The 13,239-nt window shown below is 27.7% G+C and overlaps 1 non-coding gene across 1 annotated transcript; it reads right to left on the reverse strand.

The window, feature by feature from the left end:
* Positions 1 to 11,847: 11,847 nt before the first annotated feature.
* Positions 11,848 to 11,929, reverse strand: LOC137836243 (small nucleolar RNA snoR116). Its single transcript, XR_011085222.1, has one exon. It is a non-coding gene; the product is annotated as a small nucleolar RNA snoR116 (small nucleolar RNA).
* Between the last annotated feature and the right edge of the window lie 1,310 nt (positions 11,930 to 13,239).

The raw sequence follows: 13,239 nt of genomic DNA on the forward strand, positions 1-13,239 counted from the left end.
AGTCGAGTTAAAACGTAAATTATATCATTGTATTACCAATGTTTAGTGTTTTTTACTCATTAAAAAAAATACTTGTTTTTTCTTTTAAAATGCAAACGCTCCATACGTAGTTAACAGATAATATCAACAAATATAATAATATAAGATCATGATAAATTATGTGCACAGACACTTAAGCTAAACCTAACAAACCTCAAAATCTCTAAAAGTTGATTCACAAAGTTTGTGATTAAACCAATGTACGTTTAAAATGTACTTTTATAACACACGTAAGATATGGTGAATTAAACCCTAAATCCAAAAATTAATATAGCATGTGTTAAACGCATTTTATTTAAAATATTGTAATTATTTTAATTTTAAGTGTGTTGGTTACACTTATAAAATAAGCAATATGTTTTAAATTTAAAATTATTTTACTCTTGCTTTATTATGAGTTTGGAAGTGTCGATCTTGTGATGTGTTACTTTATGAAGATTTTTTATATATCACTTTTAGTTGTTGATTCCTTCTCAATATTGGTCTCTAGTATCAATAAGAGTGGGGATACATGAAAAAGATTATCTGACGCTCAAATTAATTTTCGATATATGGTGATCGATGGTGGTAAAGATTATTAAATATGCACAAAATGTTCAAATTGTCAAATCCTTTTTATTCTTAGAAACCAAAAATATGTTTTTGAAATCATGTCAAATTAAAAAAATTTGTAGTTTTTAAGTATTTTTCTTTAATTCAAAATACTATACTGAATGAATACTCACCCAAAACACACCCGTGTTTAAATGAAATAAGAAAAAAAATAAGTAAATTAATTTAAAAGTATAAAAAAAAATAAAAAATAAAACAAGCTATTTTTAAAATCTTAAAAAGATTAAAACACAAATATTACTTTAGAGAAAACATACGCTCGTGCATGGGATAACATATTATGGGTAGTCCGATAACGGCCCGATAGCGGGTGGACTGAGAAGCCCAATAAACATTCGTTAGGATAGGCTCAAAATGGCTCTGACTTAACCTAAACTGACTTAACCCCATAAAACCGGCTCATGAGATGAGGTTTGCACTCACTTATATACAAAAAATTGTTTTTCATCTCTAGTTGATGTGAGATCTTCAACACAAGAGACTATAAGAGTTCATTACTTTTGTTAGTAAAGTTTTATTTTTTTATAAAATACAATTATTTTATTCCTTTTGTTATATTTTTTACTAAAAAAAATAAAATGATATTTTATTATAATTGTCAAAACCACCGACTAAAAATACTTCTGAGTTACTTTTATAATCTCTTATTGCAAAGAGAATATTTACTCTTTTAAGGCAAAGCTTGATTTTGATAGTCTTTTTGTATTTTATTCACTCCTATTCAAAGGTGGAAAATTTCTTCCAATTAGTTTCCTTGACTTTGATACCTTTGTGCTTGGAAATTAAAATAATTCAAATGTTTAGAAGTTTTTGGTTTCGTGTTGTGTGGATCAACACATCATGAAGGAGATGTGGAAATAAAATTTGAAGCACAAAATTGTGGTGTAGAGTTCATAGGAGAAATGAAACAAAATTGCAACTTTTTTAGGTCTAAATTAGACAGAGTCAAGACATGAATGAATTTCATGTTTTACCCATTCCCACATTGGATTTCTTGTAACTTTTTTTTTTTTTAAAGTAAAAGACCGCGTTCTCTGATTTAAGGTAGGAAAAAAATGAATGTGAAATGGTCAAATTCAAATCCTTTTCTTAAACATGTAAGAGATTTATGAATATAAAAATAATCCTCAAATATGAGATAATGGCAATTCTACTAATTTCAATAACAAGTACTCTCATGAATTAAAATCACATAAATTTTATCTAATATTTTTCTAGGATAATTATAATTAGTTAAAAATAGTTTAATTTATTAAAATATGTTTATTTAAAGTCTTAATTAAAAGATTGTAGTCGATATTTTAATTGATTATATTATCAATTTCATTAATTACATTATTAATTTAATCTATCTATTTAATCTATTGATATTACTTAAAATCAAAAATAATTATAGGAGAATATTTTAATATGTTAAAATGAGTTTTTAATATATTAAAATTTTTAGTGTTTTTAGAAGAGTCTTTATCCATCTATTTTAACATATTAAAATAGTTATTTAATTCATTATTTTAAATAGTAAGTGAAATCAACCTATTAAAACATGATTTTAATCCATTAAAATCAATAGGATAAATTATATATAACTCTATTCTATACAACAACAAAAAATAGTAATTTTTGAAGTTTGAGTTTTTGAAAATATATTATATTTTGAGAGAGATATTCTTAGAGTTTTTTTTGAAATTTTTTTTTTTGTGTTTTTTAAACAATTGTTATAGTGTTTAGCTTGGCTTGTTTAGTTGATTGATTGGATGTAACTTTTATTTAATAGTGAACAAATATAAAAATTAGTGTGTAATCTTTTTTCTCTCTCTTTATTTCTAAATCTGAATATAAATATTGTTATTGTTGCAACTGATTGTTTAATTTGTTAATTTTTGTTGTCAATATCACTTTAATCAATTAATTCATTAAGTGATTTATTCTAATTCTTCTTAAGTTTTTTAAAAAGTTTTCAAAGTTCAATTCATACCTCTTAAATTTGGTTTATTTGTCTAACATATTTCTCATCGACAAAAAGCTATAGTATAGAATAAACATTAGTTTTATTTTATAATAACATATATCAAATCAAAATATGAGTTTTTCAAAATATTTAAAGTGATTCATTACGTATTCTCGTGAATCAACAATACTGACACAAGTTATTACTCACATTAGATGCATGATGTAGTACTCACATTCAAAGTTTCCTTGTTGCCTATTACACTAATATGATTGGTGACCTTTAGGGTATTAGACTAAAATGTCAAAGTTCACAATAATACTTAACATGAATTTTAAAAAAATAAAAGTCGACCAATACACATTAGACAACCTATAAAATTATAATGAAAGCTCAACATAGCTAAAGAGTATACTCACCAACTCGTAAGTACCTTTCTCCCTAAAAGAAACTCAACCTTACTATGTTGAATATACTCACAATCCCCCAAGATACAAACAATATCTAAAGCTACTTTACAAGATCTACCACTACAAGGTACGATTAACACACACACAAATTATAAGTTGATATTTATGAGTTCTACGATCAAAAACTACGTTACAAGCTCTACCACTATAAACTACAAACAACACAAAGAAAAAATTAAAAATTATTATTTACAAGTTCTATAACTACAAATAAAACCAACTAAATGCGAAAAATCTTTAAACCCTACTTCCATACTCGCTAACCCCAATTAGATTGTGGTGGAATTTGATATTGAAATGGGATTTGGGATTAGGAATTCAACTCTACCGAGAAAGAGATTGAAATTGTCATATCGTTCCCCTTTATTTTATAAAAAACCTCAATACTATATAATGTTGACTAACTCGATGCTTTAAACATTTTCTTTACAATAAAATAAAATAATTAGAATTATTTCAACTCGTATTGTTGGTTACACTATTGTAAAACAAACACAAAACTATAACTTAATAAAATATATTTAATATAGTTGTAAAATAGTCTTATAGAGTGAACTAAACCAACACAAAGTTTTTAATTTAAAAAGTTTTATGAAGCTAATATGGATTAGACTTACTTAAAGTTAAAAAATACCTATAAAATACTCTTAAAGTTAGCTAAGTCGATACATAACTTTTAATTTAATTTTTTTTACAGAGTTACTATTAATGTACTGACGTAAAATTTTTATATAATAAAAAATAAAATAAATAGATAATATTAATTTAATCAACACAAGTTGTTGTATTGTTTGGATAAGGTTGGTGGTGATGAAAATGAAATGGTAGAGCAGAGGAAACAAGAGAAAGAGGGTCCTCCCTAAAGGAATTCTCATGGGGATATTCTTCAAGGTTCTCACTTCTTTTCAAGAGCCAATACAAAGAGGAAGCACATTCTTTTTCTAGATACCAAGTACTCTAGCATCTTTTCTTTATTGAAAAATTCAATTTTCCAGATACTACGTACTATAGCATCTTTTCTTTCATGTTCTTTATATAGACTAAATATAATAGTCTACTTTATTGTTATTTAATGGGTGAACAAAAAATAATGAGAGAATAATATAACTTGGAATAGTACAATTATATGAGCCAACTTAATAAACATATCATCAAACACTTTTAATGAAAATAAAGCGAATTAACTAATCAAAATCCTTATATAAAGTAAAATAAACTTATGCCTATTACTTTTTCTTAAAGTTTGTTGTGAACTTTCACAAGTTATAAAAGAAAACTCTTAGTAAGGAAGGAGATTTTACAATATGATAGTTGTATTAGTTACAAACTAATTAAATAATTATCTATGAATATGAATGAATAAGTTTATCTAAATGTACTTTTAGAAGAAAAAATAAATAAAATATATTTTTTATCAGTTAAAATTAGTGATGTGATCTTTATGAGGATGATAGAATCGTGATCAATTCAAGAGACATCGAAAAAAAATAAGTTCATGAAAGAACAATTTTTGGTTGCAGAACAAATGGTGTTCATTCATTTTGGCACATAAACCGCATTTGTGAAGAATTCAAAAGGATAAGTGTAATGAAGATTCGTCACTTGAAAAAAAAAATCTAGATAAGAATTAAAACAAGAGTAAACACTCTTAAGACTCTCAAAGTTGTCTATAATCTAAGAGACTTACAAATTTAATTTCTTTTTAATCTCTTCATGTCTTTGAGTTTGCTCTTTTACAATCTTCTTTGGAATCGTTTTTTGATTGCATTATCTTTTTCTTCTCTTGTCATGCTTCTTGTAATTTATTCATCATTCTTCTTTTACTCCATCTTTAACAAGTTCTTCCTTATACTTATTTATATAAATTAATTTATTTATATAAAGTTTTTATATATATATAAAGTTAAAAACAACATTTTAAAAAAATATGCAAATGAACATTGATGAGCATAATTTTATTCACACTTAATATCTTTAATCATAGATTGTTGGACTGTAATAATAAATAAATGTATTGTTTTAATTAAGATTCATATAATTGGACTTATTTGGGTCTTAACTACTATTTTTGTTAATTTTGTACTTTTAGAGTAAACGGTCTGAAGGAAGTGTCTACCTTTGCGAATGGGTTTAGGGCTTAGGTTTTAGGGTTTATGCAAAAGTCCAAGTTGTTTCTTTGAATCAAAATAGAAGAAAATATTTTAGAGGATTTTTTGCAAAGTAAGAGAGATTTTCTCCAACTATGTAGGAGTTGTATTTTCTCCACGATCTTCTCCACTAAAAATGGTGTCTCTACCACAGAATGAGGATATGGTTGTTGATTTGTGTCCTGTTTAAGGAGAGTGAGGGAAACACACAGAAGACACCAATCTCTCTAAGTTAAAAGTTGTTTCCTTTGTTTATTTTTCTGCATATTTTAACTTTGTATTTTTGCCTCCGCTTGGAAGGCTAAACCTTTTTAGTTGATTCCTTTGTAATTTCTCATTGAGTTATGAGGTTTTGATCAATAAAAGTTTCATTTTTCAATTCTCTATAGCAATTGTATTAATATTCTAATATCCTCGAAAACTGTTTTTTGTGAGAGGTTGTACTTGAACGCATGATAGAAAATCCTCCTTATCTTAAACTTTGGTTTCTAAGTTAGTTCACGTTGTTCTAATCAATTTCTTGGACGCATGATTCAAGAGAGATAATCATTCCTATGGAGTATACGCATGGAACAAGGTGGGTACTGATTAAACCAGGTGCATGCTTTATTGGTGGGATTCAAGTTGAATTAGATTGATGCATGTTTAATCTGGTTTAACTCTGTGTGAGAATTGAAGGGTGATAATATTTAGATAACCTGTGAGGAATTCATGGTGGGGGAACTTAGGAGTCAACCTACATTCTTTATTATTTTTAATCTCTTGTGTATTCTCTTGCTAAACAAACATAAATCCCCTTTTTACTTTTACCGTTATTACTAATCCAAATGTGTTGCAGATAGTTTGAGAGCTAATTTTCACTGGATGCACACTTGAGTTTGTTGGGAGACGACTTAGGATCAATAGACATTTTATACTACATTTCCTCGTTGTTAGACGAATCTCTTATGATAGTATGGTCGTTTAAAACTTTGATTTCAATGTGAAACGATACAAATATCAAACATTTATAAATGAATTTATTATAAGTTAATTTTATCTTATAAAGAACATATATCTTTGACATGATGTTTTGGCCGATAAATTCATGTTACTGCAAAAGGATACAATTTTTTACTTTTTATTGTCATATTTTAAAAAGTGTCCATTTTCATTTATATTGATCCAAAAAAAATTTGTCACATGATTTGTTTGGAAATGAATTCAACTTCTTTCTACTTCTAGCATTTAATGGGAATTTTCATATACCCAAAAGTCAACATTAAGTGACATAAAACCAAATTTCATCTTAAAATCAATTGACATTAGGTACATAGACCATATTTTGAGATACGTGATATGAGACTTCCCAACATTCCTATAGATGTTTGTCAAATTAGACAAGCCTAACATATATTAGTATATTTAGTTTATAACAACAAGATACCATTTCTTGTTTCATATTTGAAAATTTTCAATACCCTCTTAAAGAAATGCAATTGAGTTTCCAAGTATAACCTTAGTACTCAATTTCCTAGCATAATTAAGGGCAAATGAGTTTATGTAAGTTTTCTCTCTCTTATTGTTGGATGACCTTTTGAACTATCAATTGAATGAAGTTTAATATATTTGTAAGAGCATTGCTAATTGAGATGATTAAGATTAGGTTCGTGCCTTATTTATACAAGGGAGAGCCTAGTGCTTGAAGATTACACATTATATTAACAAAAATGACAATTTCTACTTGAATTTTTACTTTTGCTTTAGCTTTGGCTTAAGCTAGAGCGTTAGCCTCTGCCTTAGTTTGTGCATCTACCTTTTCTTTCTCAACAACCTTCCTCATCTCTTTTTTAAACTCTTTATTTCCTTCAATTGCTAGATGATTAACTTTTAAAGAAGCTTTTATCTATTTTTCCAATTCAGGGAAAATAACATCTACGAAATTGATAAGGTTCAACCTTGTGAATTAAGAATTACAATCTATCATGATTAGGAAGGATAAAATTCATGTTGTGCTTATTTTAAAACATTTTTCAATTGGTTCAAACACACATATGATGTTTATATGAATTTAATGTACTTAAAAATAAAAAATTGTGAAGGAAAATCTAAAGGACTCAAGAACAACTCAAAGCATGGAAAGAAAAAGAAGGAAATTCATAAATATGTGTAAAAAAATAGGAAAAATCAAAATAAATGAGGGTTGAATTGTGATTTAATTAAATTTAAAAACTTTTCGTGAATATCATCTTATTCATAATATTCAAACTATGATTTAGTTTGAGAAGAAATCATACTATAACTCTTTCATCTGATGTATCATGTCAGATACAACTACCTAATTTCACTTATGCATTTGTCTTGTGATATTTTATTAGTGATTCTGATCAACGATTAGATTGTAATTCTTGTGTATGTCGGATCATATTTGATGCATGTTTGATCTAAGTTGATTGGTTGGAAAAGATAAATTTAAAGAGGTATATTTTCATAAATAATTTTCAGCAAGTTTAGTAAAGTGAAATACATAAAATGCATCCACAATTTCTCATAACAAATATGACCAGAAGAATATATTTGAAAGCTTAATGTATCCTCATTAAATGTATATTTTGCAACTAAACTAAATCAATTTATTAACATATTTTCTTTTTAAATTTAACAAGTAAACATATCATAGTTCTTGCATTTGACCAACCAATATAGAAACAAATCCATAAACATAGTTTTAAACATGCCTTGGTAATGAACTTAGATTTGTATTTTCATAAAGTCTCTCCTTCTTGGGTTAGTGTGGATGATAATAATATTCAAAGTAGAGAAGATAAGGACAAGAGAGAATACTCGTACCGATTCTTTTGTCATAACAAACTATATCTTGTTCTTGAACAACAAGCCAAGTTCAAGTAGGTAGACTACTACTATGAAGTACCCTAGAGAATTATTTGGGCTCATAGTCACTCCTAGCTAATCCCTTAAGTATTATTAACCAAGTGAATTATGGCTTAATGAGTATTCTTGACTCAAACCATTATTGGCTTAATGAGTATTATTTCATATCCCAATCACTCTTGGCTTAACTGAGTATTCTTTACCCCTAGTTATTGTTGGCTAACTGAGTATTTTTTGGAATCGTAGCCACTCCTGGTTGACCTTGTTGAGGAGTATTATTTTCTAAGTCGCTTTGTCTCAATGCGTATTCTTGACTCCAGCCACCCCTAGCTTAATGAGTATTATTTTTCCTTTAGCCATTCTTGGCTAGCATACAAGGATTGCAGGCTTGGATGATCGTCTAATAATCTTATCTTACTACTAGAGAGTGATAGCATCCCATAAACAAATACACAGTTTAGGCTTTCTTTTGAAGTATAGATCATCTTGCTCTATAGGGGGTAGCATATTTCGACGTATACAATGGATAAGCTTTCTCTCCTAGGTAGCTGGATAAACAGTCTTAGTTTTCCATCAAGTTCTTTTGAATCCTATTATGGTAATAATATTCATACCTTAAGCTTGAGGATCCCTCTATGAAGCTGTGAGGTTTGCTTTATCATCTTATCATCATTTTGGTATAATACAACCTTTGCTTTTAATAGTTATTTGACATGGTATTTCCTCTCTTGTCTTCATCATCATGGAAAGCTTTTAAATAAGCTCTAGAAGAAGGTAGCAGTTGAGAGGTTGTTTATAGTCGTTGAGAAGCTTCAAATTCTATTCATGCTTTGCATTTGAAGAGCTTTAACCTGATTGTTACATTTAATGCAGCTTTGATTTATGCTCTCTTTTTTCTTTGCAACATTCTTAATAGCTAACAAAATGTATCTCCTTAGGTAACATAAAATTTTGCATCAATTCATGATAAAAGTGCATACCGTACAGGGAAGCTAACTAGGTCAAAGATGAAATGACCTTTGTTTCAGAAGGTTGATGAAGAAGATAATTTTAGCTTGCATCCTAAGAGATCTTTGATATTTGTGTCATATTTAATCTTGAATGCATCTCTTTAGCGGACAAACATTTCATGCAATCATGGAATAAGCAAATGAATATTTATTGAAGTACAAGATTAGCTTAGTCTATGTATATCACCTGATGTTTAGTACATGTTTCATTTGTTCCTATATGTGCCTTATGGTAGGTGCCTAAGACTCTTAGATATTACACTAATTTAGGCTTCTAAATTGCACAAAATAGAGAATAATTATTATAACAATTAACTTTTTCCACTTAGAATAATAAATGTGATGCATTGGATAATATTATGTGGAAATTAATGAAATCTTACCGGATGAAAAATAGCAACAAAGCCATAGATGAGAAAAAGAAGACTATTAGCTCAAGGCATGCATAAAGCGCTGAGCGAATTGATTGTAGAGGACATGCAAGTTAAAGACCTCCAAGCTTTGAGTGCCTGAAAGAACCATTGAGCAGATCTACGCTAGAGAGAAGCTCAAGCTGTGAGAATGAGTTGTTGAACAAAGGAACAAAGCGTTGAGCATAAAGGAAACCTTGTGTCTAAGGAAAACCAACACACTAGGTTAGGATGGAGGTGGGTTAAGCAAATAAAATTATTTAATCTGAAAAAGTCAATCTACTCATGATCTGTAAATAGATAGGCTTGGTCCAAAGAAAAGGAGGTTAGATGAAGTGAAGAAAGAATAGGTAAAAGTTGAAGCGCAACATCCAAAACCACATGTCCTTAGTTTATAGCTATTCAATGTTGTCTTGCCTTGTAAACATTAACATAAGTAGCTAGATTCCTCTTTTGAGATTGAAGAACAGTATAACATTTCTATACTTTTTTATTTATGAATTCATGTTTCCTTAAGTCCATTTGATTTGATTGAGTGCTTAATGCTTGATATGTGAGGGATCATTAATATTGATCTTAGAAGTTGAATGATATTGAAAAATACTTTCTTCTTGTGAATTAAGTCAAATCACTCTAACTCAATGTTTGGGAACAAAATTGAAGTGTTTGGCATGAATTGCTTCAACAATAATGCAAAAATCAAACTATTGTAAATCAGGAGATTGATTGTGAAAGTTTGTTTTCTAAATAACCATAATTAAGGAATTAACTTAGCTTAGTAGTAAACTTGAATTACATTGCATTCAAGTAATTGAGTATAAAGAGAGTTAAAGAATTTATTCAATCGCATCATTCGTATCAATCTCAAAACATGTCTTTTTTATGTAAGTTGTAACCTTACAAACTTCATTTTGCACTTTATAATAAAAGATGTTTTGATTCCACACTTTATAATGAAAGACACATCTATTGCATTTATGATAGTGCATGAGGATATGATAAGTCTTTTATCAATTGTACTACAATTTACTAAGTCAACTTCATCACCTTACTAGTTGAAATTCGGTAATCTGAAACATTGTCATGTTTAAATTTAAATGTTTTCAACACTTAGTCAGAATTATATAACCATTTATAAAATCAAGAACAATTCAATCTATTGTAATGTTTTCACTTAATGCTTAATAATATGCATTTCATGGTTATGACCGTCATAAATGCTTCTTTAATAAAACTGTTCTAAGCTTCATCACTTCATCACACAAAACACTGAAATATGTTTCACACAAATCCTTAATTTTATATTGTATCTATGTAATATTAGATGATATCTGAGTTTAGCATGACATATCAAATGAATTTAAAAAAAAATAATTAAATTCAACCTTTCTTGTTATTTTCCTATGAAAATATGTAATTACCTATAAATTTGATCAGTCATGTATGTTCAAACTTTCTACACTATCACTAAGGCTTCCTGCCAAAATGATATTATTATTATTACTATTATTATTTATAAATTCAATTATATTTTATCAATTTCATGTCACTAAATATTAAACTTTATATCAAATTTTATCAATATGCTAATATAGGTTAAAATAGTTTTCTTAAAAATAAAGAAAATAATTCATATAAATTATTTTCAAATATTAATCAAATAAATTTATTATGACACTTCAATAAATATACAAAATATATCATAAGTAAACCAACTGTCCATATTAAACAATTCCCATTTATCACTAAAATTTTAATATAAAATAATATTTTAAAAAGGAATAAAATAATTTTATAATTCCAGTTTTATTAATAAAAATATTTTAAAACTATTCACAACAAAATTTCTAACAATTATAATAAAAAGAATTTATAATAATTATAATAATAGTGATAATAATAAGAATAAAATTAATCGAATGTAAAATTGGTTTAGATACAATTCAACAATAAATAAATTTTGAACATAATACCTTTCTATTCATAAATAAATTTGTAACAAAAAAAAATTAAAAAAAATGATTACATATGAAATTTAATGAAAACGTGACAAAGTTGTAGTGAAACATTTTAACAAAATCTAGAGAATACTTAGAAAGAAGAAAAACAATTGAAATGTAGGAACATCAGAATGCACAAGCCTATAAAAAATTAATGGCCAATGCCAGAATATTAGCTCCAAATTGTTGTCGGCAACGTACAGCACTGATAGCGTCATGGATCTGGCGAATCAGAGACTCTAATTTGTTGCCTTTTCCCGTTTTCCTCAAAAAATCGAAACATAATGAAATAAACAAAGCAGCAAAATGAACGATTGAAAACAAAAATTTAAAGAAGAAAAGGCTCAGAGAATATAGATGGCATCAACAAGCTCGAATAAGCTTTCACAGTTTGATGGTATATAAACTAGTCATCGCTGCCTCAAATCAAAACTGACGAACAAGAAGAATTAAAACATTGAAAGAGAAAATAATAAGGAGATTGGAGACAAAAATGGGTTTGCAGAATACGAATATGGAAAAGCCTGAAAGCGGTGATTTACAGTGTTGTAAAGGGGCAGAGAGTGGAGGCTTTAAATAGGTAGCGAAGGAGTGGAACGAAGGGAATAGCGGCGAAACCCTAATTCTTTGTGTGATGGAAACTACATTATGGCCCATGAAATACAATAGACCCTCTTCTTTTCGACTCGTACAGAGAATTTTCTTTCTGTACCTCCCCAGTTTCTTCCTACACCAACGTACTTTTAATTCCAAAACTATCTTATAAGAAAAAGTGTTGGCTTTGTTTTTTTCATTTCTCAATTATATAATTTGTATACTTGCAGTTAAGAAAATCAAACTTGTATTTCAAATAAATATCCTTTGAACTACAATTTAAAATATAATTTTGTACTTGTGGAGTTTGGAAGGTATTTTGAAATTCAGAAAATATCTTTCAAATTCTACAATTTTTAATACAAATATATTTTAAATTGCAGAGTTCCAAATATATTTTAAATTGTAGAGTTCCAAAATTATTTTAAATTTAAAAATATTTTCTAAATTCTACAATTTGAAAAGGATAAATTAAACTTTTTATGAAAATGTGGAGGTGTAGAAAAAAGGTATGAGGTATAAGAAGAAAACGTGTCCTTATGCAATTACTTCCTGCACTCCACCCACTTATTCTTACCATTTTCACCTTTATAATTGGTTAAATCTTTAAGTTACATACCAGATTCGCAATTCTACAGGTAAAATCAAATTGTTTTCTAAATCTCCAAAATTGGTTTGCATTAAAAATTCTACATGTAAAAAATTTCAGTGTTTTTTCAAACATTTAATAAATATGTTAATTTAGTTCTAACATTTAGTGTTGTTCTTGGACGAAGAGAAGGTTGACATGATTATGATTGCATGTTATCAAAATTAGTTAAAAATATCAGAGTTATCATCAACACCAAATTTGCATATTTAAACCGTTAGAATAAATATTGATCTTTCTAAAGATATAAAGTTTGATTTTAAAAATATCAGTTTCGATAGAGTATTTTGGAGTGCAGAACAAAAATTCACGATGAGTGAAACAAGAATTTATTAGTTTTTATTGAAGTATAGGAAATATTTGCGATAATTAAATAAGAAAGGATATTATAATTATAACGGAAAGGTTTAGGGTAAGACCAGCCCATATCGAGTTAGTTGATTCAATGAGTCATTTGCGGTGTTTATCGCAGCTAGTCTGTTTTGGTGT

Source organism: Phaseolus vulgaris, chromosome 5 (genome assembly GCF_000499845.2).
Source record: "Phaseolus vulgaris cultivar G19833 chromosome 5, P. vulgaris v2.0, whole genome shotgun sequence".
In the NCBI taxonomy this organism is placed as follows: domain Eukaryota; kingdom Viridiplantae; phylum Streptophyta; class Magnoliopsida; order Fabales; family Fabaceae; genus Phaseolus; species Phaseolus vulgaris.